Source organism: Lolium perenne, chromosome 1, assembly GCF_019359855.2.
Source record: "Lolium perenne isolate Kyuss_39 chromosome 1, Kyuss_2.0, whole genome shotgun sequence".
Taxonomy (NCBI): domain Eukaryota; kingdom Viridiplantae; phylum Streptophyta; class Magnoliopsida; order Poales; family Poaceae; genus Lolium; species Lolium perenne.
In genome coordinates, this window is record NC_067244.2 from 252021521 (window position 1) to 252047260 (window position 25740).

Consider the following 25740-nt stretch of genomic DNA (forward strand, 5'->3'; position numbering starts at 1 on the left):
AGTGGAATGAGCCAAAGAAGGCACGTGTTGGTTTCACTTTTGTCGATAAGAGAGAAAAAAAAGATTGCTTCAACAAGCTTATGGAACATTTCGTTCTACCTCCGGAATACCGCAAATACGATGAGGAGGGTAACAAGATTGCGGAAAACAAGGAGAGGCGCAAGCTAGTCAAACAGTTCGCTCTTTCTAGGATGGCCAACGCATTCCGGAAATACAAGCAAAATCTAGCCCATGACTTTGTCAACCAGGGCAAGACTCCGGATTTCATAGGACAATATGAGAAACCGCAACATGATTGGCCAGAATTTGTGAAGCAAAAGAAATCGGAGCAGTTCCTTGAACTATCGAGAAAAAATAAGGAAAATGCGGCCAAGAAGGAGTACAATCATAAAATGGGGCCAGGAGGGTATCGCTTTTGGCAGCCTAAGTGGGAGAAGATGGAGAACGAGCCGAGGGCGCGAGGAATCCGTCCAGTACGGAGGGATGGGACCCAAGGGCCAACAGCGGGTGGGCCGGGCACGGGGGATCGCTGAACCCGGAGACAGGGAGTGTGTTTATCAGGGCAAAATAATTACACCCACCCAAAAGCTTATTGAGGCAATGAGGGAGGCTCAAGAGGGGAGGATCAGGTTCAACAGAGAGAACGACGCCCGACAAAAGCCCTCGGGAATCCCGAACACGGAGGACGTATACGAGGCATGGGGCCCATTCCGTGGAAAATAGGGTTCCCAGGAACGATGACCCGTACGGTTACGAAGCCGTAAGAGAAAGATGGATCGGGATGCAGATGTTGTGGCGAAGTTGGTAACTGAAATGGATGTGATGAAGAAAACCGTGAGTGTACTAGTCGCCGAAAGAGATGCAGCTCGGGCGCGACATGCTGAAGATCATCCAATGGATCTCGGAAGCCAGCGAGAGAAGAAGCAGCGTGGCTTCCACGGAGGCCTCACCGGCTGGTGCACCGACGATAGAAATTACTGCACCGGAGCCTGCGGTGGTCGAAATTACTGCACCGGAGCCTCCTCGCTACCCCGTGGACGATATAAAGGAGATGAAAGCATGTCATCTGTATTATCCTATCGGGAACATGTCCATGAAGGTAGCCATCGGCAGTGCTTTACCACCTGGAGCACTCCACCACAACAACCCCATTCAAGATGGCTATGCTCGTGTGACGGTGGAGGAGATAGTCCAAGGGTTTGAGAACCTGGACATTGACATTGCTACACCCGAAGGGGTGAAAAGACTTGGAGATGTCAAGCGCCGATTCATTCTATGGCGAAGAAATTTATCAAGTTTCCGGGCGAGGCGCCAACAAGTCCACCCCGTACGGTGGTGGTGGTGGCGGTGGCGGTGACGGTGGGGGTGGCGGTGGCGGTGTCGGTGGCGGTGGCGGTGACGGTGGCGGTGGTGCTTCACCTAATACCCCTCATTCTCGTCAGCCCACGCCGCCGCCGCCCCGATCCTCGTCCGGCGGGTGATCGGACACCGGTACCGCCCCAATCCACCTCCGGCGAAGAAGCGAAGCAGTCCTGGGTTATTAACCCGGACCCTTACGTACCTAAGAAAACAAAGGTACCGGAGGTATCATCGAAGCCTCTCCCCACGAGTCCTTGTGAAAGTAGTGCCGAGGAAGTCGAGGCGGGAGCCGCTGCTGAATAAGAGAAAAGGAAGCCGAGCGACAAGAGGAAAATAGAGGGCGAGACCAAGCCAGTATATTCAGACAAGGAAAAGCATTGGGCTAAGTCATTTTTGAACACACCGTCCCAAGCCGCGAAGAATCTGCTCGACGACTATTTACGTGAACTTCGTAGGCAAGCACTCGCGTTCAAGAACAGGAAAGAGTTGGCGGAGAAGAAAGCCGTGAAGGACGAGGCCGAGTCAAAATTAGAAAGGGGGAAAGAAGTTGCCCAGCTCGGGGAACAAAGTAAACAATCGATCGCCCCGCTCATAGTGCAAGCCGCCGATCCGGATGCCCCCGATATCATAGCAGCTGCGGCAGCACATGGATTGACTGTAACGAGTGCCAGAGAACAAGCGGCCGAGTTAGGTATCACTCTTCGTGCACTGCTAGGCCTTGATGAGGCGCCAATGAAGGACGTAGTATTTACATATGTGAAGAATGGCCCTCTCGTCGAGCCTGCGCAGGAAGGGGATCTACCTCGACAAATGCTAGGTCTGCTAAATTGGTACAAGGGTTACATAAAACATAAAAACGCCAAAGACTATATCTATGCGGAAGTTAGATATGAGCATCACTTCAAACATTACTGGGTACAAATTCCTCTGAGTGAATTGTTCCGGCTGTTCAATCTGCGCGACCTCGACAAATCTATCATCGGTTGCTACGTTACGTAAGTGATTTATTAATTTCTACCCCATCTCGTTCATTGCCTCGCACTGTCCTAACTATCTTGTTGTGTACGCTATTATGCGAGAATGAAGAAGCGGGAAATGCGAATAAGGAACATCCATGATGTTGGGTTCATTGACCCACACATCGTTAATTCACATGTGTTAGAACACCACCCGCCGACGTGGAGGATGACTGTGGCGGTTTATTAGAAAACAGCAAGAGAAAAGTGATATTCTATTTCCTTACCATTTTGGGTGAGTGTTTCTGTCTTGAGCACATTCTCTTTTGTTTACTCCATGCATGGTATGTGGCTAATCGATGAGTTATGCATGACTGTGCATGTATCGTGTCCGCAGGTTCCACTGGATTCTTATGGTAATTAAAGTTCAGACCTCCTCAGTTCTCGTCCACGACTCTCTGAATATGGATCCGGCGCTTTGGGGCGACATGAGAAAAATGTTGCAAAAGTAATTATTTTCATTCATTTGCGCTCTATATCGATCGGCCTATTTCGTTCATCATTTCCTAATATCAAGTAACTAATTAATAACTCTCTTGCTTATTTAATTTTCTTTGCCTCGTAGGGTTTGGAGACGGTTCGTAGATACCAAGGTCGGTGAATTCAAAAAAGAGCTATCTTTTAAAATGGCAGTGCGGACGACTGGGGATACTCAGCCACCGGGGACCAATCTATGTGGATACTATGTTTGTGAGAGGATCCGGAGATACTGCAATGAGCGGGACCAGACGTGTGAGAACAACATCCTGAGGAATAACCTCCGGAAGACGCTTAGTCCAGAAGCTCGCTTCCGACCACTTCAAGAGGAACTAGCTGGATGGTTGGCGAGGGAAGTCATCGATCCTAGAGGAGAACACTATTACGATGACGTAGAACTTTATATGCACCAGAATTTGTAACTAACTTGTTCAAAATTGTATATGGTCATCCGATATTGAATATATATTGTATATGGTGATCCGATATTGAATATATATTGTATATTCCTCTTGAATTCTTTTTGGTTCTAATTTCAAATTTGTTTGAAATTGTACATTCATATGCATGTATGTATACAGTACCGTAGAATATGTGAAACTCCTTCAAAATTAAAACCCAAAAGAAATAAAACAATACAAATTAAAAAGAAACCAGATTTAGGGGGAGGGGGGCTAAAACCCTAAACCCTGCGGAGGCCTTTAGTCGCGGTTGGCCAGAAGAACCGCGACTAAAGGTCCTCCGCCCTGGCGCTCGCCTGCGGCCCACGTGGACGGGCCTTTAGTCGCGGTTCGTAAGGAACCGCGACTAAAGGGGGGGGCCTTTAGTCGCGCTGCTTTGGTCGCGGTTGGGCCACCGCGACTAATGGCAGTTGCCAACCGCGACCAAAGCCCTTTTTTCCACCAGTGCCGCTCTGTCTGATTAAATGAATAGTATTTGCAGACTTGAATCACGGAGGAAAACACTAAGCAATAGTGCACTGCGAAGGGAATTGTACTTTGTTGCTTTGGTTGGTTGAACAAACCTCCAATTCTTCCATCAATTTACTTGGTAAAAATCATAGTTTGTGAAGAAAAACACTAATAAATAATGCACTAAACAATGAATTGTGTTTATTGATGTAGTCGGTTGAACAAACCTCTGATTATTCCATTTTGTGAGATAAAAGTGATGGCTTAATTTCTTGTAGTTATCTTTTTCCCCTTAAACAAATGCGCGCATGAAAAAGTTTTTGATGGTTTGTGCACCAGATTGGTTGAAAAAATTGAAGAGCATCAACATTGTTTTTAATATACATACCCATTGTTCAAGAATGGAAATTGGTAACCCTGGAAATGCTTTCTAATGCTAAAAACAATTAGATATATAACTTTTTTATTAATTATGGCAGGTATATATTACATACCCCTATATATTAACTAATACCACATGTAGGCTATTCCCATGGCATCAATCACTATAGATCTATGTACTGAAAGTTCCAGTACCAGACATCAAATAAATGGCAGCATAACGTAGGTGAAGAGATAACATTAAAAGTATTTGTCATGTTATAAAGTACTTGATAGTCCTAGAAGTGTATATCAAACCATTTTATATTCGACTAATAAATAATTTACCACCATTTTCTGAAATTTCAGAAACCACATATACCATCAATGCAACTTAGGTACTAAATAGGGAACTGAATTGACTAGGTAGCATATACCAACAGATCAACTTTTGTCGTGGATTGTTGCATGGTTGAGCCATGGGTGGTGCACCATAGCACTAACAAGCATGCAATAAATTTTAATCACTATTTATGGTTATAGAAACTCCAACCACATGCTGTGGCAGGTTGCAGGCGCCCAAACCTAGCCCTGCATCCAACTCTTATGTGTGTTTTCTCCTCTCTTTTTCCTCTTACCCTCCTCCCCGAGCTGGGCATTCTAGGTTTTCAACTGCTACCTCGCCTACCCTGTGATTTTCCCTGGCAGATTCAGCTTCTCTAGCTCGCTGGCAGGTCACCTTCACTTGGTGATGTTGTGCATACGCAATCACTTTAATGTTAGATTTGTATTAATATATCTTGTAGGTTGATATGAAAAAATATACTCCTCATGTGTGGAGGTGCCTTCTCTAGTTAGGGAATATTTCTATGTTAGGTTATATGGTTGGAAAAAATACAATCTCTATCTTTTGGAACTATATCCTTCTGTGCCTACAATTTGTAAAATGTTTTTGTATCATAATAATAATAATTTTGGGTTTGGAATACCAATTTGTCATGATTTGGGATTATGCTTAGATGAATTTTCTTCATGAATCAAGCATGTTAAACTTCTTTTTGGTTTAGAAAACATAGATACTAAAAATATATATTTCCAGTAACTTCTTAGAAGAGATAATCATCTTATATCCTTTAGTCTTATAACATATATTATTGGGCGGTTGCCAAAAACAATAGGGTTCACAACCGATCTTTTCGTTGCATACTTATCTACTTGATCTTTTCTTATGTAGCCACTAACAATTAGAGGGCACTATGGTACGCCGCGCCATATGGTGGTCTTTTGGTGGTAGTAAATTAACTTTTATCTTCTTGATTGAATGTGATGCTGGTTTCAGTAATATTTTTTATCTATCTGGTTTGATATGGGTGTAGCAGGAGTATGTTGTCATTTGTTTGTTGCTTAACATCGGTCAAGTCATGGATGATATGTAGTTTTTTGCATTTCCTCTGTATCTGTGTGTTGTTACATACATGGATATGCATTCAGTGCAGTGGCGGAGCTACGCACAGTGCTGCCGGTGCTGTAGCACCGGCCTATCAGCTATGCACTTCAACGGGCATGCTTAATTTTCAAGGCAAAAATATGATAATCCTAGGTGACTAGCACTACTAAGGCAGTATTAGCACCACCCATTGGCTATTTCTAGCTCCGCCCCTGATTCAGTGGTGCTATATTTAAGCCTTGGAGTGTGTCGAGTTTAGTTTTGCATCTTTGGATATCTTTATGGTGTGGTCTTGGAAGCTTTTCTTGAGTCAGGGTGTTGCGGACATGGGAATGTATGTTTCTTTGTTTACTTGTGCATGTGTCAGTCATGAAGACGTGCACTAATTTTATGGTGCATCAGATCATTGCTTCGGATCTTCGGATGTGCCATGACTTTAACGATATTTTTTATTAAATAACTAGGTTATGCGGTGGTCTTTGCCTTATTATATACCGACAAAGCCTCATCACATCTTCTCTGTGTTTCTTGTCCCAAGTCTCTCTACTTTCCTTTTTCATCTCTTGCTCTTTCTCGAGGTGACTATGGCTGGCCATGTTGTTGTCTTCATGCTCTTGCTCCTTTTGCCACTGTTTGTATTCTGCAATTTTGGTTGAGAGGTGGCAATGTGCCTTTGGAGACCGCTACACTTGCATATTCTTTGCTAAAACCGAGACACCCGAAGATTTCGGGAGCGAGAGTAAGCACATAGTTACGTCCCCGCCGTGCAGGATCGTAATGTCCTGCTAGCAATCCAGTATATGATAATATGTGTATAGGGTGCCGCCGGAGGTGGAGCTGTGTCTAGTCTAGTATTGCGCCTATGATCTTACGTCTATGTGTGTATGTCTGTCCTCAAGGGGTGCCCCTGTCTGATTTTATATATGCAACCAGGCTAGGGTTTACAAAATCCTAGTTGGCTACGTATTGGAGTTTCCTTCTTTGAGATTTTGTTGTTTGATACACCTATTTTTTTAGGCTTTGACTGCTTCTTGCACCATGTGCTTCATGGTTCTTCGACTGAACCGAACCTGGTATACCAATAATGAGTCCCCCATAGGGTATACCCACGTCAATAACCCTATGTCGGTGACATTTAGAATCACCTGTTACTCACATTTGGAATCACCTTTGCCGCAAAATGGATATCCTGTGTTTGTTCGTTTCGGTTAGACCGTGGACAAGAAAATAAATGGCCGATCGCGTTTGCCATTTGGAACGGGTAGCCCAGCGGCCACGTATTTTTTATATTCATTTATAAAAGAACACGATTTGCATAGGTTGAAAAGGGAGAAAATAAATAGAACGATCCACCAAGGCCTACAGACCGCTTAGCCTACGCACTGATGACTACTGCTCGTCGTCTTCATCCTTGGTCAATTCGATGAACACAAGTGTCTCCCATGGCCAGTTGGGCACTTGTGGCAGCATGTACTATACTAGTGGAGGATGACGAGGGGGGAGCGTACGCTGCAGATGCATGCCACTGATCTCACGGCGATGGTGGGGACGGTGGAGGTGGAGCAGAGGTTTGTAAAGGCAGTTTGGAAGACTCTTCCTCTGAGAGACATGCTACATGAGCGTGGTGGCGTACTGTGGAAGTAGCTGCGACAGCTATGATTTGAGAGTTGCTAGTAGAGATGCTCTAATGTAACCGTATATATGAGGCAGTAGAAATCGACCACCGAATTGCATAGCCTGACCTACTAGCCCATATACCGCATGTCTATCTGGGGAGTTGGCCGAATAGCCACCGGCACGAGCAGCACCATCACCGGCACCTATGTTGGTCAGTTCATAATGGACGGGTTTCTGAATTGGAGGCTGAAAACATGGATGAGGGACACCTACAATCTCTCATGCCACTTATCGCCGAGGACATGACCGTTGGAGTCTTGTCTGACGATACGGGGGGCGATCTCGCCGCCCAAATGCCGGCAAGGGTGTCGACGGCCAGGGAGGCCAGGGAAGAAGCTTTCTGCTCACCGGAGCGGTTCTGTGGGAGCCGGTTCTGGATGTTGCAGTCGGAAGACGACGAGGAAGATGAGGAAGACACCGGGGAAGAGGATGGGGAAGAAGACAGATCTTCGTCTGCGGGGGTCGGAGACAACTCGGTAAAGTATCTGTGTCGCACCGCGTCGCCGGTGTCGGACATGGATCAAGTTGAGGGATCGTCAGAGCTGTCACGACGTCATCGCAAGCGGATCAAGCGCCGGGATGGACCGGATGGCGGCTAGAGCGTCATTTTTTTCTCCACACCCGAAGGTACGATCTCATCTCCACCATTGTCGTTGGGTAAGCATCTAAGATCGTCAGGTTGCAAGGCAATGCCAGTGCTGCAGCCTTCCATCTTTTTCGATGATACCACAGAAGGGTGGACCATCGTTCGTCGGCGACGTTTGTCACCGGCGTCTGACGTGAGAATTCATGATCCGATAACGAAGGAGAATTCAGAAAATCATGTTGTGGGCCAAGTTGGGTTGTGGGCTTGTACCAACATTATATCACGGGGCGTTGGCCCAACTTGGATGGGGAAGAGTGGCTCGTAGATCGCTGGATCGGACGGTGAGTGGCGTCCCAGAATCGCCAGAGTAGGGGACGATGTCGATGGACATGCTTTCCGCAAACTCTTAGGTCTAACCTGGAGGAAGTGCGATATTGCGGCTCCTGTTGTTCGGCGGCGCTGTGTCGAGATCCCGATGAATGGCGACGGCGGCCGGGGGGTTGCAAACCAGGGCGGGGCGGTTACAATCTTGGACGAGGCGGCTATGGCGGCGGCCGTGGCTGGTACGGGAATGCTCGAGGCTCCTTTTCTCCGCGTGGAAAGCATGTTTAGGGACCTGGGCGTGGTGGGGCTGGGTATGGAACTGGCCGAGGTTTTCAAGGTAATGGTTTTTCTGATTTTGGCGGAGGCCGTAACTTCGTTCTTGGCGAGTCTAGTGGTTCAGCGGGGAACAATGCTGGTCATCACGATGGTAATTGGGGCAATTCCAATACTGGTTTTCAGAGAGGGAGCACATACAACATTAGCACTGATCGTTTTGGCTATGGAGGGAACCAATAGAGGTGGAATACAGGGCGTGGTGGCGCCTTTGTTGACCGGCCTCGTGCGCAGGGGACAGAGGGTGGTACTCGTAGCAGCTTTGACGCTGACCTCCTACAGCAAACGGTTCAGGCAGTAGTTGTAGTGGTTACGTCGGTTACAAAGGTAACGGAACTGTCGGCGGTGCATTCCCTCTTGTGGCTACTAGTGTTGATGGTACTGCTGTTGCGCCTACTGGTGTGGTTGATGCTCAACAGGTGGGGTTGCCGGTTGCGGTGCCCAACCCTTCTGCACAACAAAAGGGGACTGCTCAGGGAATTCCAGAGGGAAACGAAGCTGCTGCAAAAGGTAAAGATAATGAGGGCCAGGGTCCTCCTCCGAAGAAGGAGGATAAATCGGGTTGTTTCCCTTGTAAGAAGCTTGGACACTACATTGATGATTGTCCACTGCCTTTCTCTGACATTTGTGAGTCCATTCATCATGCAATACTAGCTTGTCACCTATTAAATGCTCCAAAACCATCAACTACTCTTCATGGATATGCAAATGAAACACTCATGTTTTTTGAACTTCCATGTGGTGCTTTTAAAGCCAAGGCATAAAATCCTAAGTTGGCCAAAGTGATAGTTGATGGTGATGTTTTGACTATACCAGAAATTATTGAGCAGCTCAAGAAGATTGTACCATCTGAGAAGTTCAACTGGGAAGTCTTTCATCTCAAAGATAACATATTCAGAGTTAAGGTCCCTAGCAAGCAAGAGGTTCAACGACTAATTTTTTTGGCACATATATCTGTACTGATAGAGACTCTTCTTTGTCCTTTGACCTATGGTCATCAGTGGAGGATCCTTTGTACATGTTACCTGAAGTCTGGGTTTGGGTTTCAGGTTTGCCATTGGATGTTAGAGTGGATTATCTATCCTTATGGGGACTAGGAACTTTATTTGGGAAGACTCTAGATGTCGATATGTCTTATACTCGTAAAAATAAAGTGCTTAGAACCAAGATTGGATGTCTTGACTATAAGCTCATCCCAGCAGATAGTGACATGTTCATCAGGAGGGGGTTTTCCAAACTCGGTTTTGAAGTGGAAATTGCTGCTCAGTCTGAAGAAGTCAACATGGTGAATGCAAATAATGGTTTGGATGGAAATGATGGTGCAAATCAGGGAGAAAAGAAATTTGGGGGAGCTCATGAGATGGATATGGACAACAAAGGAAATGACATGGATGCAACATCCAAGAATGACGAACAAGATGATTCGAGTATGCATAATTGTGTTGATGGAATGCAAGAGCAATTATGCAATTTAGATGCTATCCAGATTGGGACTTTGCATGTAAAACTAGCCCCTACAGGTACTCTTTCTGTTGCAAAAAATTTGAACAAAAACGAGCAAGTTTGTAGCTCTATATCTCATGTTGAAGTTGCTCCACAAAATGACGAATCTCGCACGCCTTTTCTTGCAGATGGGGATCCTTCTCGGGATCTGTTGCTGCCAGGGATCGGGATCTAAGGCCGGAGTCTGCCATTGGAAGCCGACGGCCACCTGACGACGCCGCATGCAGCCAATGGCGAGGACCTGCTGCATGCTGGCCGACAGAGGCCGCAGGAGCTGCCGGTCCCCAGCTGTCCCCTGTCGTGTGGCGCCTTGGCACGCGTGCATGACAGTCGGGCAGGTCCGGTTGGCCACCTGCGAGCGGACGCATGTGGACGGGATGCTGCCGAGGGATCCTCTGTGGCTGTGTAGGCTCTGTCCACCATGCCTGTTTCACCTGTGCCGCAGAAGATCCTGAGGGAGGGTGCGGGTGGGACAAATTTGGGCATTGGGATGGGTGCCAATCATTTGCGAATGATTGGCACTACTATCTCAGGCGTGGCTGCAGCTGTGGGATCTGTTGTGCATGCAGTTGCTGTGGACAAGGGTATGTTTGTTGATCCAATGGATGAAAAAATAATTTGCTACTTGGCATGGGGAATGTTGAATTATGCAGTCCCGAATTTTACTTCCAATTCTCTATATGGTAAAGATGTTTTCTATGATGCAGGTTTGTTGTCGGACCCCAATTGGTTAGTCACTGGAACAGACTAAGGAAGGTACTACACATAAGTTTACAAAAGGGGAATTTGCTAACATTGGTCTTCAGGACTCGATGGGGATTGCCTCATCTCCAATGGCTGAAAGTAAGTCTACATTATTCTCTTGGACTTCACCAGTTACTGCAAAATCTACTGTTGCTTTATCCCTAATAGAATGTTCTTCTGAAAAATTGTCAGTTTGTCCTACCTTGGAGGAGGTTATTGCTTTTGGGGGTATTCCTAAGACCTCGCTAGGTGTGAGGACTAGTAAGAGGCTGGGTTGCCAGTCTGATGTGGATATGCCCCAGATGGAGAAGGCAATGATGAATGCACAGTTGAGGGATGTTTCTTCTGGTGCAGGTAAGCCTTTACCTCCTAAATTTTCTATCGTTAATATGCCTGAGTCTGAAATTATTCATAAGGCCAATCGTTTGGGTATATCCTTAGGACAATCCGAAGGGGAGGTAGTAAAATCTATTAGAGGGAATAAGTTGCTAGAAGAGGAACGAATTTTAACATTTTTGCAAAAGAATGTGGAAGAGAATGTGAATAAAGAGGAAGGTCCATCCTTGTGTGAAGATTTGATTGAGGATGATGGCATCCCACTGGATTTAGATGATCAATTGGAACATATAGAGCCAGTAGTTCATAAAAAGAAATCTAGGGTGAGAAAAACTTATGATACAAATAATATTCCTAAAAGTACTAGGCGAAGAATAAAAAAATAGTTTTCATAATGCAGAATCTAAAAGGAATGAATTGGAATCATGGTGGTTTTGGGGATACCGCTAAGCAGTTGTTTGTTAAAGAGGCAATGAGGGAACATAAATTAGATTTTGTAGCCTTATTGGAGACTGGAAGATCTAATTTCTCTATTCCTTTTTTGAATCAACTTGCTGCGGGATATAGTTATTCTTGGTTTTGTTTACCACCTCATGGGAGGTCTGGAGGTATTTCAGTTGGAATAAATTCAGATACTCTTGAGGTGCTAAAGGTGAGCACTGGGGATTTTTGTGTAAAGCTACATATCAAGTGTAAAAGGGATGGTTTTCAATGGATTCTAGTGCCAGTCTATGGGGCTGCCCAAGATGCACATAAAGCAGAACTCTTGGCGGAATTAGTAAGAATATGTGAGTCTGAAACATTACATATGTTGGTAGGTGGTGATTTCAGTATTATTGGAAAGAGAGAAGAGAAAAATAATGATAACTTCAAAGATCGTTGGCCTTTTGTTTTCAATGCAATTATTGAACATTTGAATTTGCGTGAAATTACTCTTTTGGGGAGACAATTTACGTGGGCGAGTCATCGAGAGGAACCAACTTATGAGAAGTTGGATAGAGTTCTAGCCTCCATTTCTTGGGAACAAAAATTTCCCCTAGTCACTGTTCGTGCATTGACAAGGGCGGATTCTGACCATACACCGATTCTTATTGATTTAGGGGTGAAGGCACACTTGGGTAATAAGCCAAAATTTTCCTTTGAGTTGCATTGGTTGCGACAAGAAGGTTTTATTGATATGATTGAAAAATAATGGAATTCGGTTATTGTGGGTTTGAATCCGATGGAGGTGTGGTTGAATAAACTCAGGCATGTAAGAAAATTTCTTAAAGTTTGGTGATACGTCTCCAACGTATCTATAATTTCTGATGTTCCATGCTTGTTTTATGACAATACCTACATGTTTTGTTCACACTTTATATCATTATTATGCGTTTTCCGGAACTAACCTATTGACGAGATGCCGAAGTGCCAGTTCCTGTTTTCTGCTATTTTTGGTTTCAGAAATCCTAGTAAGGAAATATTCTCGGAATTGGACAAAATCAACGCCCAGCATCTTATAATTGCACGAAGCTTCCAGAACACCCGAGAGGGACTAGAGGAGAGCCACAGGGCCACCACACAGGTGGCCGGCGCGGCCCAGGAGGGGGGCGCGCCCCCCTATTGTGTGGCGGCTCCGTAACCCTTCCGACTCCGCCTCTTCGCCTATAAGAAGCCCCCTGACCTAAATCTTCGAGACGAATAAGCCACGGTACGAGAAACCTTTCAGAGCCACCGCCATCGCGAAGCCAAGATCTGGGGGACAGGAGTTTCTGTTCCGGCATGCTGCCGGGACGGGGAAGTGCCCCCGGAAGGCATCTCCATCGACACCACCGCCATCTTCATCACCGCTGCTGTCTCCCATGAGGAGGGAGTAGTTCTCCCCCGAGGCTAAGGGGCTGTACCGGTAGCTATGTGGTTCATCTCTCTTCCATGTACTTCAATACAATGATATCATGAGCTGCCTTACATGATTGAGATTCATATGAGTTTTGTGTCACTATTAATCTATGTGCTACTCTAGTGATGTTATTAAAGTACTCTATTTCTCCTCCATGATGTAATGGTGACAGTGTGTGCATCATGTAGTACTTGGCGTAGTTTATGATTGTGATCTCTTGTAGATTATGAAGTTAACTATTACTATGATGGTATTGATGTGATCTATTCCCCCTTTCATAGTCTGTCGGTGACGGTGTGCATGCTATGTTAGTACTCGGTATAATTGCGTTGGTCTATCATGCACTCTAAGGTTAATTAAATACGAATATCGAATGTTGTGGAGCTTGTTAACTCCGGCATTGAGGTGCTCTTGTAGCCCTACACAATTAATGGTGTTCATCATCCAACAAGAGAGTGTAGAGTGGTTTTATTATGTGATCAATGTTGAGAGTGTCCACTAGTGAAAGTATGATCCCTAGGCCTTGTTTCCAAATACTGCAATCATCACTTGTTTACTGTTTTACTGCATCTGTACTTCCTGCAATATTACCACCATTGACTCTACGCCAGTTGTAGCAGCAAGCTATTTTCTGGTGCCGTTACTACTGCTCATATACATTCATACCACTTGTATTTCACTATCTCTTCGCCGAACTAGTGCACCTATACATCTGACAAGTGTATTAGGTGTGTTGGGGACACAAGAGACTTCTTGTATTGTGGTTGCAGGGTTGCTTGAGAGGGATATCTTTGACCTCTTCCTCCCTGAGTTCGATAAACCTTGGGTGATCCACTTAAGGGAAAACTTGCTGCTGTTCTACAAACCTCTGCTCTTGGAGGCCCAACACTGTCTACAGGAAAAGAAGCGTGAGTAGACATCAAGCTATTTTCTGGCGCCGTTGCCGGGGAACAAAGGAAAGCTACACCATTTCCTCCCTCGTCAACCACGCGCCAGTCCTGGGCAGTCAAGTATTTTCTGGCACCGTTGCCGGGGAGGAAAGGTAAAAGGTACTCATACTCTGGATCTCGGCAACTAAGCTATTTTCTGGGTGAGTACTCGAAGCTATTTCCTTTAGATCCTGCAGTTGCATCTTTTTGTTTCTTGTGAAACACTAGTAAGGCATAATGGAAAACAACTGTGAGCTTTTTAATCTATTTCCTGAGTTAAGACATAAATGGTGTGTTGCAAAAATTAAAAAACCTATGGAACCTTATTTGCATGCTAATGGCAATGTTATTAGTATGAATACTTTAAACACCACCGTTGCTAATGATATAGAAAGTTCTAAGCTTGGGGAAGCTGGTTTTGATGAGCATGATATTTTTAGTCCCCCAAGCATTGAGGAGAAAATTTTCTTTGATGATACTTTGCCTCCTATTTATGATGATTATAATGATAGTAGTCTTTTGGTGCTGCCTACTATGGAGGATAAATTTGATTATGATTACAATATGCCTCCTATATTTGAAGATAGCTACTTTATTGAATTTTCTCCCACTATTACTAATAAAATTGATTATGCGTATGTGGAGAGTAATAATTTTATGCATGAGACTCATGATAAGTATGCTTTATGTGATAGTTATATTGTTGAGTTTGCTCATGATGCTACTGAAAATCTTTATGAGAGAGGAAAATATGGTTGTAGAAATTTTCATGTTACTAAAACACCTCTCTACATGCTTAAAATCTTGAAGTTGCACTTGTCTAGTTTTCCTATGCTTATTGCCTTATGCTTACATAACTTGTTTATTTACAAGATTCCTATGCATAGGAAGCATGTTAGGCTTAAATGTGTTTTGAATTTGCTTCTTGATGCTCTCTTTTGCTTCAACTCTCATCTTTATGAGTGCATCATTTAATTTGCTGAGCCCATCTTAATGGCTATAAAGAAAGAACTTCTTGGGAGATAACCCATGTTTTTATTTTACTACAGTACTGTTGTTTTATATTTGAGTCTTGGAAGTTGTTACTACTGTAGCAACCTCTCCTTGTCTTAGTTTTTTTGCATTGTTGTGCCAAGTAAAGTCTTTGATAGTAAGGTTCATACTAGATTTGGATTACTGCGTAGAAACAGATTTCTTGCTGTCACGAATTTGAGCAGTAGTTTCTGTAGGTAACTCAGAAAATTCTGCGAATTTACGTGAGTGATCCTCAGATATGTACGCAACTTTCATTAAATTTGAGCATTTTCATCTGAGCTAGTCTGGTACACCTAAAAAATTCGTCTTTACGTACTGTTCTGTTTTGACAGATTCAGCCTTTTATTTCGCATTGCCTCTTTTGCTGTGCTTGATGGATTTTTTTATTCCATTAACTTTCAGTAGCTTTGTGCAATGTCCATAAGTGTTAAGAATGATTGTGTCACCTTTGAACATGTGAATTATTATTATGCACTAACCCTCTAATGAGTTTGTTTTGAGTTTGGTGTGGAGGAAGTTTTCAAGGGTCAAGAGAGGAGGATGATATAATATGATCAAGAAGAGTGAAAAGTCTAAGCTTGGGGATGCCCCGGTGGTTCATCCCTGCATATTTCAAGAAGACTTAAGCATCTAAGCTTGGGGATGCCCAAGGCATCCCCTTCATCATCGACAACATTATCAGGTTCCTCTAATGAAACTACATTTTTATTCCATCACATCTTATGTGCTTTACTTGGAGCGTCTGTATGTTTTTATTTTTGTTTTGTTTGAATAAAGTTGGATCCTAGCATTCATTGTGTGGGAGAGAGACACGCTCCGCTGTTGCATATGGACAAATATGTCCTTAGGCTTTACTCATAATGTTCATGGCGAAGGTTGAACTGCTTCGTTAAATTGTTATATGGTTGGAAACGGGAAATACTACATGTGGTAATTGGTATAATATCTTGAATAATGTGATACTTGGCAATTGTTGTGCTCATGTTTAAGCTCTTGCATCATATACTTTGCACCAATTAGTGAAGAAATACATAGAGCTAGCTAAAATTTGGTTTGCATGATTGGTCTCTCTAAGGTCTAGATATTTTCTAGTAAGGGTCGAACAAAAAGGAAGACGGTGTAGAGTCTTATAATGCTTACAATGTGTCTTTTATGTGAGTTTTGCTGTACCGGTTCATACTTGTGTTTGCTTTAAATAACCCTGCTAGCCTAAGCCTTGTATTGAGAGGGAATACTTCTCGTGCATCGAAAATCCTTGAGCCAAACACTATGCCACTTGTGTCCACCATACCTACCTACTACATGGTATTTCTCCACCATTCCAAAGTAAATTGCTTGAGTGCTACCTTTAAATTTCCATTCCTCGCCTTTGCAATATATAGCTCATGGGACAAATAGCCTAAAAACTATTGTGGTATTGAATATGTACTTATGCATCTTATCTCTTATAAGTTGCTTGTTGAGCGATAACCATGTTCCTGGAGACGCCATCAACACTTTGTTGAATATCATGTGAGTTGCTATGCATGTTCGTCTTGTCTGAAGTAAGGGCGATTTACCATGAGTTGAATGGTTTGAGTATGCATATTGTTAGAGAAGAACATTGGGCCGCTAACTAAAGCCATGATCCATGATGGAAGTTTCAGTTTTGGACAACTATCCTCAATCTCATATGAGAATATTATTTGTTGCTAAATGCTTATGCATTAAAGAGGAGTCCATTATCTGTTGTCTATGTTGTCCCGGTATGGATGTCCAAGTTGAGAATAATCAAAAGCGAGAAATCCAATGCGTGCTTTCTCCTTATACCTTTGTACAGGCGGCATAGAGGTACCCCATTGTGATACTTGGTTAAAACATATGTATTGCGATGATAATCCAGGTAGTCCGAGCTAATTAGGACAAGGTGCGGGCACTATTGGTATACTATGCATGAGGCTTGCAACTTGTAGGATATAATTTACATAATGCATATGATTTATTACTACCGTTGACAAAATTGCTTCTTGTTTTCAAAATAAAAGCTCTAGCACAAATATAGCAATCAATGCTTCCCTCTGCGAAGGACCTTTCTTCTACTTTTATGTTGAGTCAGTTTACCTACTTCCTTCTATCTTAAGAAGCAAACACTTGTGTTAACTATGCATTGATTCCTACATACTTGCATATTGCACTTATTATATTACCTTATGTTGACAATATCCATGAGATATACATGTTACAAGTTGAAAACAACCGCTGAAACTTAATCTTCCTTTGTGTTGCTTCAATACCTTTACTTTGAAAATATTGCTTTATGAGTTAACTCTTATGCAAGACTTATTGATGCTTGTCTTAAAAGTACTATTCATGAAAAGTCTTTGCTATATGATTCAGTTGTGTAATCATTGTCTTTATCATTGCTTTGAATCACTTCATTCATCTCATATGCTTTACAACAGTATGATCAAGATTATATTGGTAGCATGTCACTTCAGAAATTATTCTTGTATCTTTTACCTACTCGAGGACGAGTAGGAACTAAGCTTGGGGATGCTGATACGTCTCCAACGTATCTATAATTTCTGATGTTCCATGCTTGTTTTATGACAATACCTACATGTTTTGTTCACACTTTATATCATTATTATGCGTTTTCCGGAACTAACCTATTGACGAGATGCCGAAGTGCCAGTTCCTGTTTTCTGCTGTTTTTGGTTTCAGAAATCCTAGTAAGGAAATATTCTCGGAATTGGACGAAATCAACGCCCAACATCTTATAATTGCACGAAGCTTCCAGAACACCCGAGAGGGACCAGAGGAGAGCCACATGGCCACCACACAGGTGGCCGACGTGGCCCAGGAGGGGGGCGCGCCCCCATATTGTGTGGCGGCTCCGTAACCCTTCCGACTCCGCCTCTTCGCCTATAAGAAGCCCCCTGACCTAAATCTTCGAGAAGAATAAGCCACGGTACGAGAAACCTTTCAGAGCCGCCGCCATCGCGAAGCCAAGATCTGGGGGACAGGAGTCTCTGTTCCGGCACGCCGCCGGGACGGGGAAGTGCCCCCGGAAGGCATCTCCATCGACACCACCGCCATCTTCATCACCGCTGCTGTCTCCCATGAGGAGGGAGTAGTTCTCCCCCGAGGCTAAGGGGCTGTACCGGTAGCTATGTGGTTCATCTCTCTTCCATGTACTTCAATACAATGATCTTATGAGCTGCCTTACATGATTGAGATTCATATGAGTTTTGTATCACTATTAATCTATGTGCTACTCTAGTGATGTTATTAAAGTACTCCATTCCTCCTCCATGATTGACATAGGCATCCCAAATGGGCCTGCCGAAGATAGTACCCGGGGTTTACTGAAGGCCCAATACCCGAAGAATAAGAAGATTCGGGAGCCCAAGATATATTAAGGAAAGTTAGAGTTGTAATAGGAAGTGTTATTTGTAATCTGGCGGGATGAGTTAGAAACCGTCCCGGACTCTGTAACTTGTACAAAACGAAGCCCTCGGCTCCGCCTCCTATATAAAGGGGGAGTCGAGGGACGAAGAGATCATCGAATCATTGTTACAAACCCTAGTTTTCATAATCGTCGAGTACTTTTCGGCTGAAACCTTCGAGATCTACTTGCCCTCTACTTCTAACTAAACCCTAGCCTACAATCCATAGGCATTGACAAGTTGATACCTTGTCAATGATGTAATGGTGACAGTGTGTGCATCATGTAGTACTTGGCGTAGCTTATGATTGTGATCTCTTGTAGATTATGAAGTTAACTATTACTATGATGTTATTGATGTGATCTATTCCCCCTTTCATAGTCTGTCGGTGACGGTGTGCATGCTATGTTAGTACTCGGTATAATTGCGTTGGTCTATCATGCACTCTAAAGTTAATTAAATATGAATATCGAATGTTGTGGAGCTTGTTAACTCCGGCATTGAGGTGCTCTTGTAGCCCTACACAATTAATGGTGTTCATCACCCAACAAGAGAGTGTAGAGTGGTTTTATTATGTGATCAATGTTGAGAGTGTCCACTAGTGAAAGTATGATCCCTAGGCCTTGTTTCCAAATACTGCAATCATCGCTTGTTTACTGTTTTACTGTATCTGTACTTCCTGCAATATTACCACCATTGACTCTACGCCAGTTGTAGCAGCAAGCTATTTTCTGGTGCCGTTACTACTGCTCATATACATTCATACCACTTGTATTTCACTATATCTTCGCCGAACTAGTGCACCTATACATCTGACAAGTGTATTAGTTGTGTTGGGGACACAAGAGACTTCTTGTATTGTGGTTGCAGGGTTGCTTGAGAGGGATATCTTTGACCTCTTCCTCCCTGAGTTCGATAAACCTTGGGTGATCCACTTAAGGGAAAACTTGCTGCTGTTCTACAAACCTCTGCTCTTGGAGGCCCAACACTGTCTACAGGAAAAGAAGCGTGAGTAGACATCATTTGGGCAAAAAATCAAGCGGGAACTATAAAAAAGAGAAGGAGAGGGTACTTGGTATCATTGATCATTTAGATGTGAAGGCTGAAACAAATACTTTGACATTGTCGGAAAGGGAAGTTCTAAAAAATGCTAATGATAATCTCAATAAATTAAGAAGAGAAGAAGAGTCCAAATGGGTCAAAGAGGGAAAGTTAAACATATCCAAGAAGGGGGGAATAATACGAGATATTTCCATTTGATTGTAAATGGGAAACATAGCAAAAATAAAAAATTCCAGGTAGAGCAACAGGAGGGAACTATTGTTGGGGAAGACAATTTGAAGGTCTATATTACTGAATTCTATAAGAAATTGTTTGGGGAACCGGTTCCAAATAATATCTCCTTGGTAGAAGAACAAGTGCAGGACATTCCTAAGATATCTGATGTTGAGAATGGGATCTTGACAGCTCACTATTCCGAGGAAGAGGTTTATGAGGCACTTTTTCAGATGGAACGTAATAAATCTCCAGGACCTGATGGTTTTCCGACGGAGTTTTACCAAAAATGTTGGACCATAATAAAGGAAGATTTGATGGCGCTTTTTGATCAGTTCAGTAATGGGGACTTAGCTCTATACAAATTGAATTTTGGCGTCATCACATTATTACCCAAAAAAGAGGATACAGTTCAAATACAACAATATAGATGTATTTGTCTGCTTAATGTGTGTTTTAATTTTTTTTACTAAAGCAGGTACAAATCGTATAACGGGGATTGCCCCAAGAGTTATAAAACTAACACAATCATCCTTTATGCCGGGGAGAACTATTTTAGAAGGGGTGGTCATTCTTCATGAAACCATTCATGAGTTACATAGTAAGAAAATGTATGGGGTCTTATTTCAAATTGATTTTGAAAAGGCATACGATAAACTGAAATGGCCGTTTTACAACAAACCTTGAGAATGAAGGGATTTGCTCCAGAATGGTGTAGAGTTGTGCATTGTTCAAGGTGGGAGTGTTGGGGTAAAGGTAAATGATGACATTGGTCATTATTTCCAGACAAAAAGAGGTTTGAGACAAGGTGATCCATTGTCTCCAATGCTTTTCAATATTGTAGTAGATATGCTAGCCATAATAATTGAACGAGAAAAAATGATGGTCAAGAGAGGGGACTTATTCCTCATCTTTTTTAGGGGGTATCTCTATATTACAATATGCCGATGATACTATCCTTTTTTTTTGAGCATGACCTTCTGAAAGCTGTTAAAATGAAGTTAATTTTATGCCTGTTTGAAGAGCTCTCTGGGCTTAAAATTAATTTTCACAAGAGTGAGATTTTTTGTTTTGATAAAGCAAAGGATGAGGTTGACCAGTATAAACAGATATTTGGATGTGACGCTGGTTCTTTACCCTTCAGATATTTAGGTATTCCTATTCATTATAATAAACTTAGAAATTCTGATTGGTACCCAGTGGAGACCCGGTTTGAGAGCAAATTGGGATGCTGGAAAGGCAAATTACTGTCCTATTGGGATAGACTTGTTCTTATCAATTCAGTTTGAGAGCAAATTGGGATGCTGGAAAGGCAAATTACTGTCCTATTGGGATAGACTTGTTCTTATCAATTCAGTTTTAACAGGCTTACCTATGCTTATGTTGTCTTTTCTAGAGATACCTATTGGGTAAGGAAAAGGTTGGATTTTTATAGGTCTAGGTTTTTTTGGCAATCTGATGAAAATAAAAGAAAGCATAGACTAACAAAATGGAATATTGTCTTTCGACCCAAATATCAAGGGGGTTTAGGGATTGAGGTTCTTGAACTCAAAAATAGATGTTTATTGAGTAATTGACTTTATAAACTTCTAAATGAGGATGGGGTGTCAGAGTTGCTAAATAATAAATATCTAAGACAAAAGACCTTATCTAAGGTACAAGCTAAACTCACAGATTCTCCCTTATGGAAGGGATTGATGGGGTTTAAAAATGATATTTTTAGTAGACGGTTTTTTCAAGGTTGGTAGATACAATACAAGAAGCTATACGTATAAATACAGTCTAACATATTTAATGAGGTATTTTTAATGCAATATTTTAGTTTAGCATTACAAAAGTATATTGTACATGTTGAACAAAAGTAATAACTATCTAGTGAATTCTTATATTTTTTCATTTGTCGACTCCGCCACACCTCAAATTTATTCCTGCCTCCGCCGATAATCTGTGACACCGTAACATCACAAAACTTGCCTCCAAATCTAGTACTGTGCTTCCATAGAATTCATCCTTGTAATTTACAGTATGGTAGTACAAAATAAACCAGTTGGTCACACTTCATCGTGTGCATGGTCTCCAAGACACATATGGCTTACTTGCCGGGAACGAAGTTGGTGGCAAATGCCCAGGCATTGTTGTTGACGGGGTCGGCCAGGTGGTCAGCCAGGTTCTCGAGGGGGCCCTTGCCGGTGACGATAGCCTGAACAAAGAAGCCAAACATAGAGAACATGGCAAGACGGCCGTTCTTGAGCTCCTTAACCTTGAGCTCCGCGAATGCCTCGGGGTCGTCGGCCAAGCCAAGGGGGTCGAAGCTGCCGCCAGGGTACAAAGGGTCGACAATCTCACCAAGTGGGCCTCCCGCAATGCGGTACCCCTCAACGGCGCCCATCAGCACGACCTGGACGGCCCAGATTGCAAGGATGCTCTGTGCATGAACCAGGCTAGGGTTACCGAGGTAGTCGAGGCCTCCCTCGCTGAAGATCTGGGAGCCGGCCTTGAACCAGACAGCCTCACCGAACTTGACGCCATTGCGGGCGAGGAGCTCGGGGAAGACACAGCCGAGTGCACCGAGCATGGCCCACCGGGAGTGGATCACCTCGAGCTCTCGGTTCTTTGCGAAGGTCTCTGGGTCGGCCGAGAGCCCGGCGGTGTCCCACCCGTAGTCGCCGGGGAACTCACCGGTGAGGTAGCTCGGGGGCTCGCCAGAGAGCGGGCCAAGGTAGAGTACGCGGTCGGAGCCGTACCACACGGGCTGCCGGAGGATACCGGCTTGGCCTTGGCGGAGGTCTTGCGCATCGTGATGCGGGCCTCACCGAAGAGGGTGGACGATGGAAGGTTCTTTACCGCCTTGCCGGCGAAGGCTGGGGAGGAGACTGCCATCGTGGTGGTCGCCATTGCTCAGCTGAGACTGGTGTGTTAGTCCAAGAGTGAGGCTCTGGTTGTGTGTGTTTGAGGATGGTTTGAGAGGAGTATTGGACAATGATATGTAAACACTGAGGGAAGATATGAAAGGAAGCAAAAAAAATCTGAAGCTTGGACGCTATAGGTGGAGTGGATACCCCGGACAGTTGGCGCGGGGAGAGCCTCAAACGGAAGGTGATAGTTGTGGCTACGACTGAGGATCGCGGTGGAGATGGGCGATTGGGCGCCATGGATTTTCTCGTGGCTGTGGGCTTTTTCTCCAGATTTCTTCAGATCATGGCACATCACGGGTAGTCACTCCACTTGTCGATGATATCACTGGAAGTAGCGGTCGTTCACGTGGGGGTTCTACCGTTCTAGTTTTAGCCGTCGGAAGATGTCCAACCACATTCGTCCAGTTCTGATGCAAGTTGGTGGTAACACATGCAGTTCTCACAGTGATGGTTAGCTGCATACCCATTGAAACAGACGCTGCTGCTCAGGGGTAAGTGGAGTGCAGATGTTGCCATGAAGGGAAAACAGTAGTGCACTACCAGTTGTTAAGTTTTTTTTTTTTTTTTTGAAATAACCAGGGTTCTGGCTTTCATTGATAAGCAGGGGGAACAACTTTACAAAGATTATTCGATGGCGTAATTACGCCCCGGATGATCTGGAAAAAGGGAGAGAAAATAAAAAGAGGGGAGATCGAGGGGCAGATGTGCGATCCTTCAAGGAGGCTCGAACATGAGCCGTCTCAGAGCTTTGGCATTGGCGAAACTCCAATCCCTTGCCTCGTCACGGATCCACGAGATGATGGTGCGCAGTGTCGATGATTTCCCACGGAAGATCCTGGCGTTTCGCTCGCTCCAAATCGCCCAGCACACGAGGATGAAGAGGACGCGACTCCTTTTACGGCCGGTGGAGGACAATGCTCCATCATCGATTGCCAGACATCCGTCATGGAAGAGTTGTGTCCCCAAATCGACGGATCCAGCGCCGAGCAGTGAGTCCAAGTGGCGACCGACGCTCAGATTGACCTGGTAAATGGGCACTCAAAGAACAAGTGCCACGACGTCTCCAGGTTTCTGATGCACAAGGGGCAGAAATACGAATTTGGGCACTGCCTGCGTTGCAGGCGATCGGCGCACCAAAGGCGGTTTTGGAGCAACAGCCATGCGAAGACCCGGCATTTAGGCGGTGCCCACGTTGACCAGATCATCTCTGGGGCGATCGAACGGATCTGTCCCTCGAAGTGGAGGCGGTAGGCGGACGCCGCGGAGTAGCAACCATCGGTGGTGAGAATCCATCTGATCGAGTCCGGCGTGTGTGGGCGCAGCACTACGGTTTGCAGGGTGCGCCAGAGGGAGATGAACTCCGGGAGCATCTCCGGCGGAAAATTCCGACGAATATCATGGACCCAGCTGTTGTCGTTGAGCGCCTTGGCGACGGACTTGTTCTTTCTTCTTGATCTATCATAGAGTCGGGGATATTGCATGCAAAGCGGCGTGTCTCCGAGCCAGGAAGATCGCCAGAAAATGGCCCGGCTCCCATCACCTAAACTAACCCTCGTGGCTTCATGGAAGAGCTCAAGGTCGTGCACGTCGCAGGGAGTCACCATGCCAACCCAAGGCCGCGGCGGCAAGCTCCACTCGTGCCACAGCCAGCGAAGCCGTAGCGCGCGGCCAAAATACTCCAGGTTTGGCACGCCGAGACCGCCGACGTCCAGCGGCGAGCAAACTGACTTCCACCGCACCTTGCATTTACCCCCTACGTTGGTATCATCCTCAATGTCCCACACGAAGTTTCTACGAATCTTGTCGAACTCCTTCAAAAACTTTGGAGGGAGTTTGAGCGCTGTCATGGCGAAAATCGGGAGCGTGCTGATGACCGAAGTGACGAGGGTTTTGCGTCCACCCGCATTAATCCAGCGCCCCTTCCAAGAGGCGAGGTGCGATCGAGCCCGATCGAGGACATGCTGAAGATGGACCAGGCGCATCCGGCCGAGACACAGCGGCATGCCAAGGTAGCGGATAGGGAACGCGACGCGCTCGCCGGTGAAGGGAGCGAGGACGTCGTCGAGGTTGACCTCGCTGCATCTGATCGGAGCGATGGAGCACTTGGCGATGTTGATGCGGAGGCCCGTAGCAAGCCCAAAATCGTGCAGAATCCGAAGGATGGCCTCCACCTCGGCACGCACGGGGTTCAGGAATAACACCGCGTCGTCTGCGTAGAGGCTTGTGCGGAGCTTGGCCTCCCGAATGGGGAGCGTGGACAGAGTTCCGGCCTCTGTAGCCAGTTGAAGAATCCGTTGCAGCGGGTCTAGCGCCAGGATGAAGAGAAGGGGCGACAGAGGGTCGCCCTGCCGAAGCCCACGACGGTGCCGTATGGACCTGCCGTTTGTGCCGTTGAGGATGATCTCTGAGGCCGCCGAGGAGAGGAGCAAGGAAAGCCAGTCCCGCCAGCGAGATGAGAATCCCAGGCGCTGCAACAGCTCTAGGAGATATTCCCATGAAACCGAATGAAAAGCCTTTGCGAAATCCAGTTTGATGAGGAGCGAAGGCCGTTTGCGACGGTGAAGAGTTCTGGCGGTATTTCTGACGTAGAGGTAGTTGTCGTGCAAGGTTCGGTTTTTCAGAAAGGCACTTTGAGCAGGAGAAACCATCGCACCCATCACCGGTGACAGACGCCGGGCGAGAACCTTGGCGAAGAGTTTGGCGACGGAGTGAATCAAACTAATCGGCCTGAAGTCGCCGATTCGCGACGCACCAGCAGTCTTGGGGAGCAAGCATACAAAAGCACGGTTGAGAGAAGCGAAATCGCCGCCGGCGAGATGGAACAGATGTTGAAAGACGGCCATGATATCTGGCCTGATGATTCCCCAGCATCGTCGATAGAAGAAGCCGTTAAACCCGTCGGGGCCTGGGGCTTTCTCGGCCGGGGAGTCCTTGATGGCTTCCCAAACTTCCTTGGCCGTGAAAGGGTTGTCGAGGCCGGCGTCAGGCAAGGTGGGTAGGTCCAGCGCCTCCCAATTCAGCGAGCGTTCTCGAGGAACCGAGGTACCCAGAACTGCATTGAAGTGCACGAACAGAGCTTCTTCCTTGTCTTTGTGTGTGGTGGCGATGGTAGCGTCCGTTGTTAGAGCTGGGATGAAGTTCTTGCGCCGCCTGGAGTTGATCTTGACGTGAAAAAAGCGTGTGTTTGCATCCCCTTCCCGGAGCCA

General features: G+C 45.1%; 1 pseudogene; it reads right to left on the reverse strand.

The window, feature by feature from the left end:
* Positions 1-21589: 21589 nt before the first annotated feature.
* On the reverse strand, positions 21590-22585 carry LOC127327640 (chlorophyll a-b binding protein 2, chloroplastic-like; annotated as a pseudogene).
* Positions 22586-25740: the final 3155 nt, after the last annotated feature.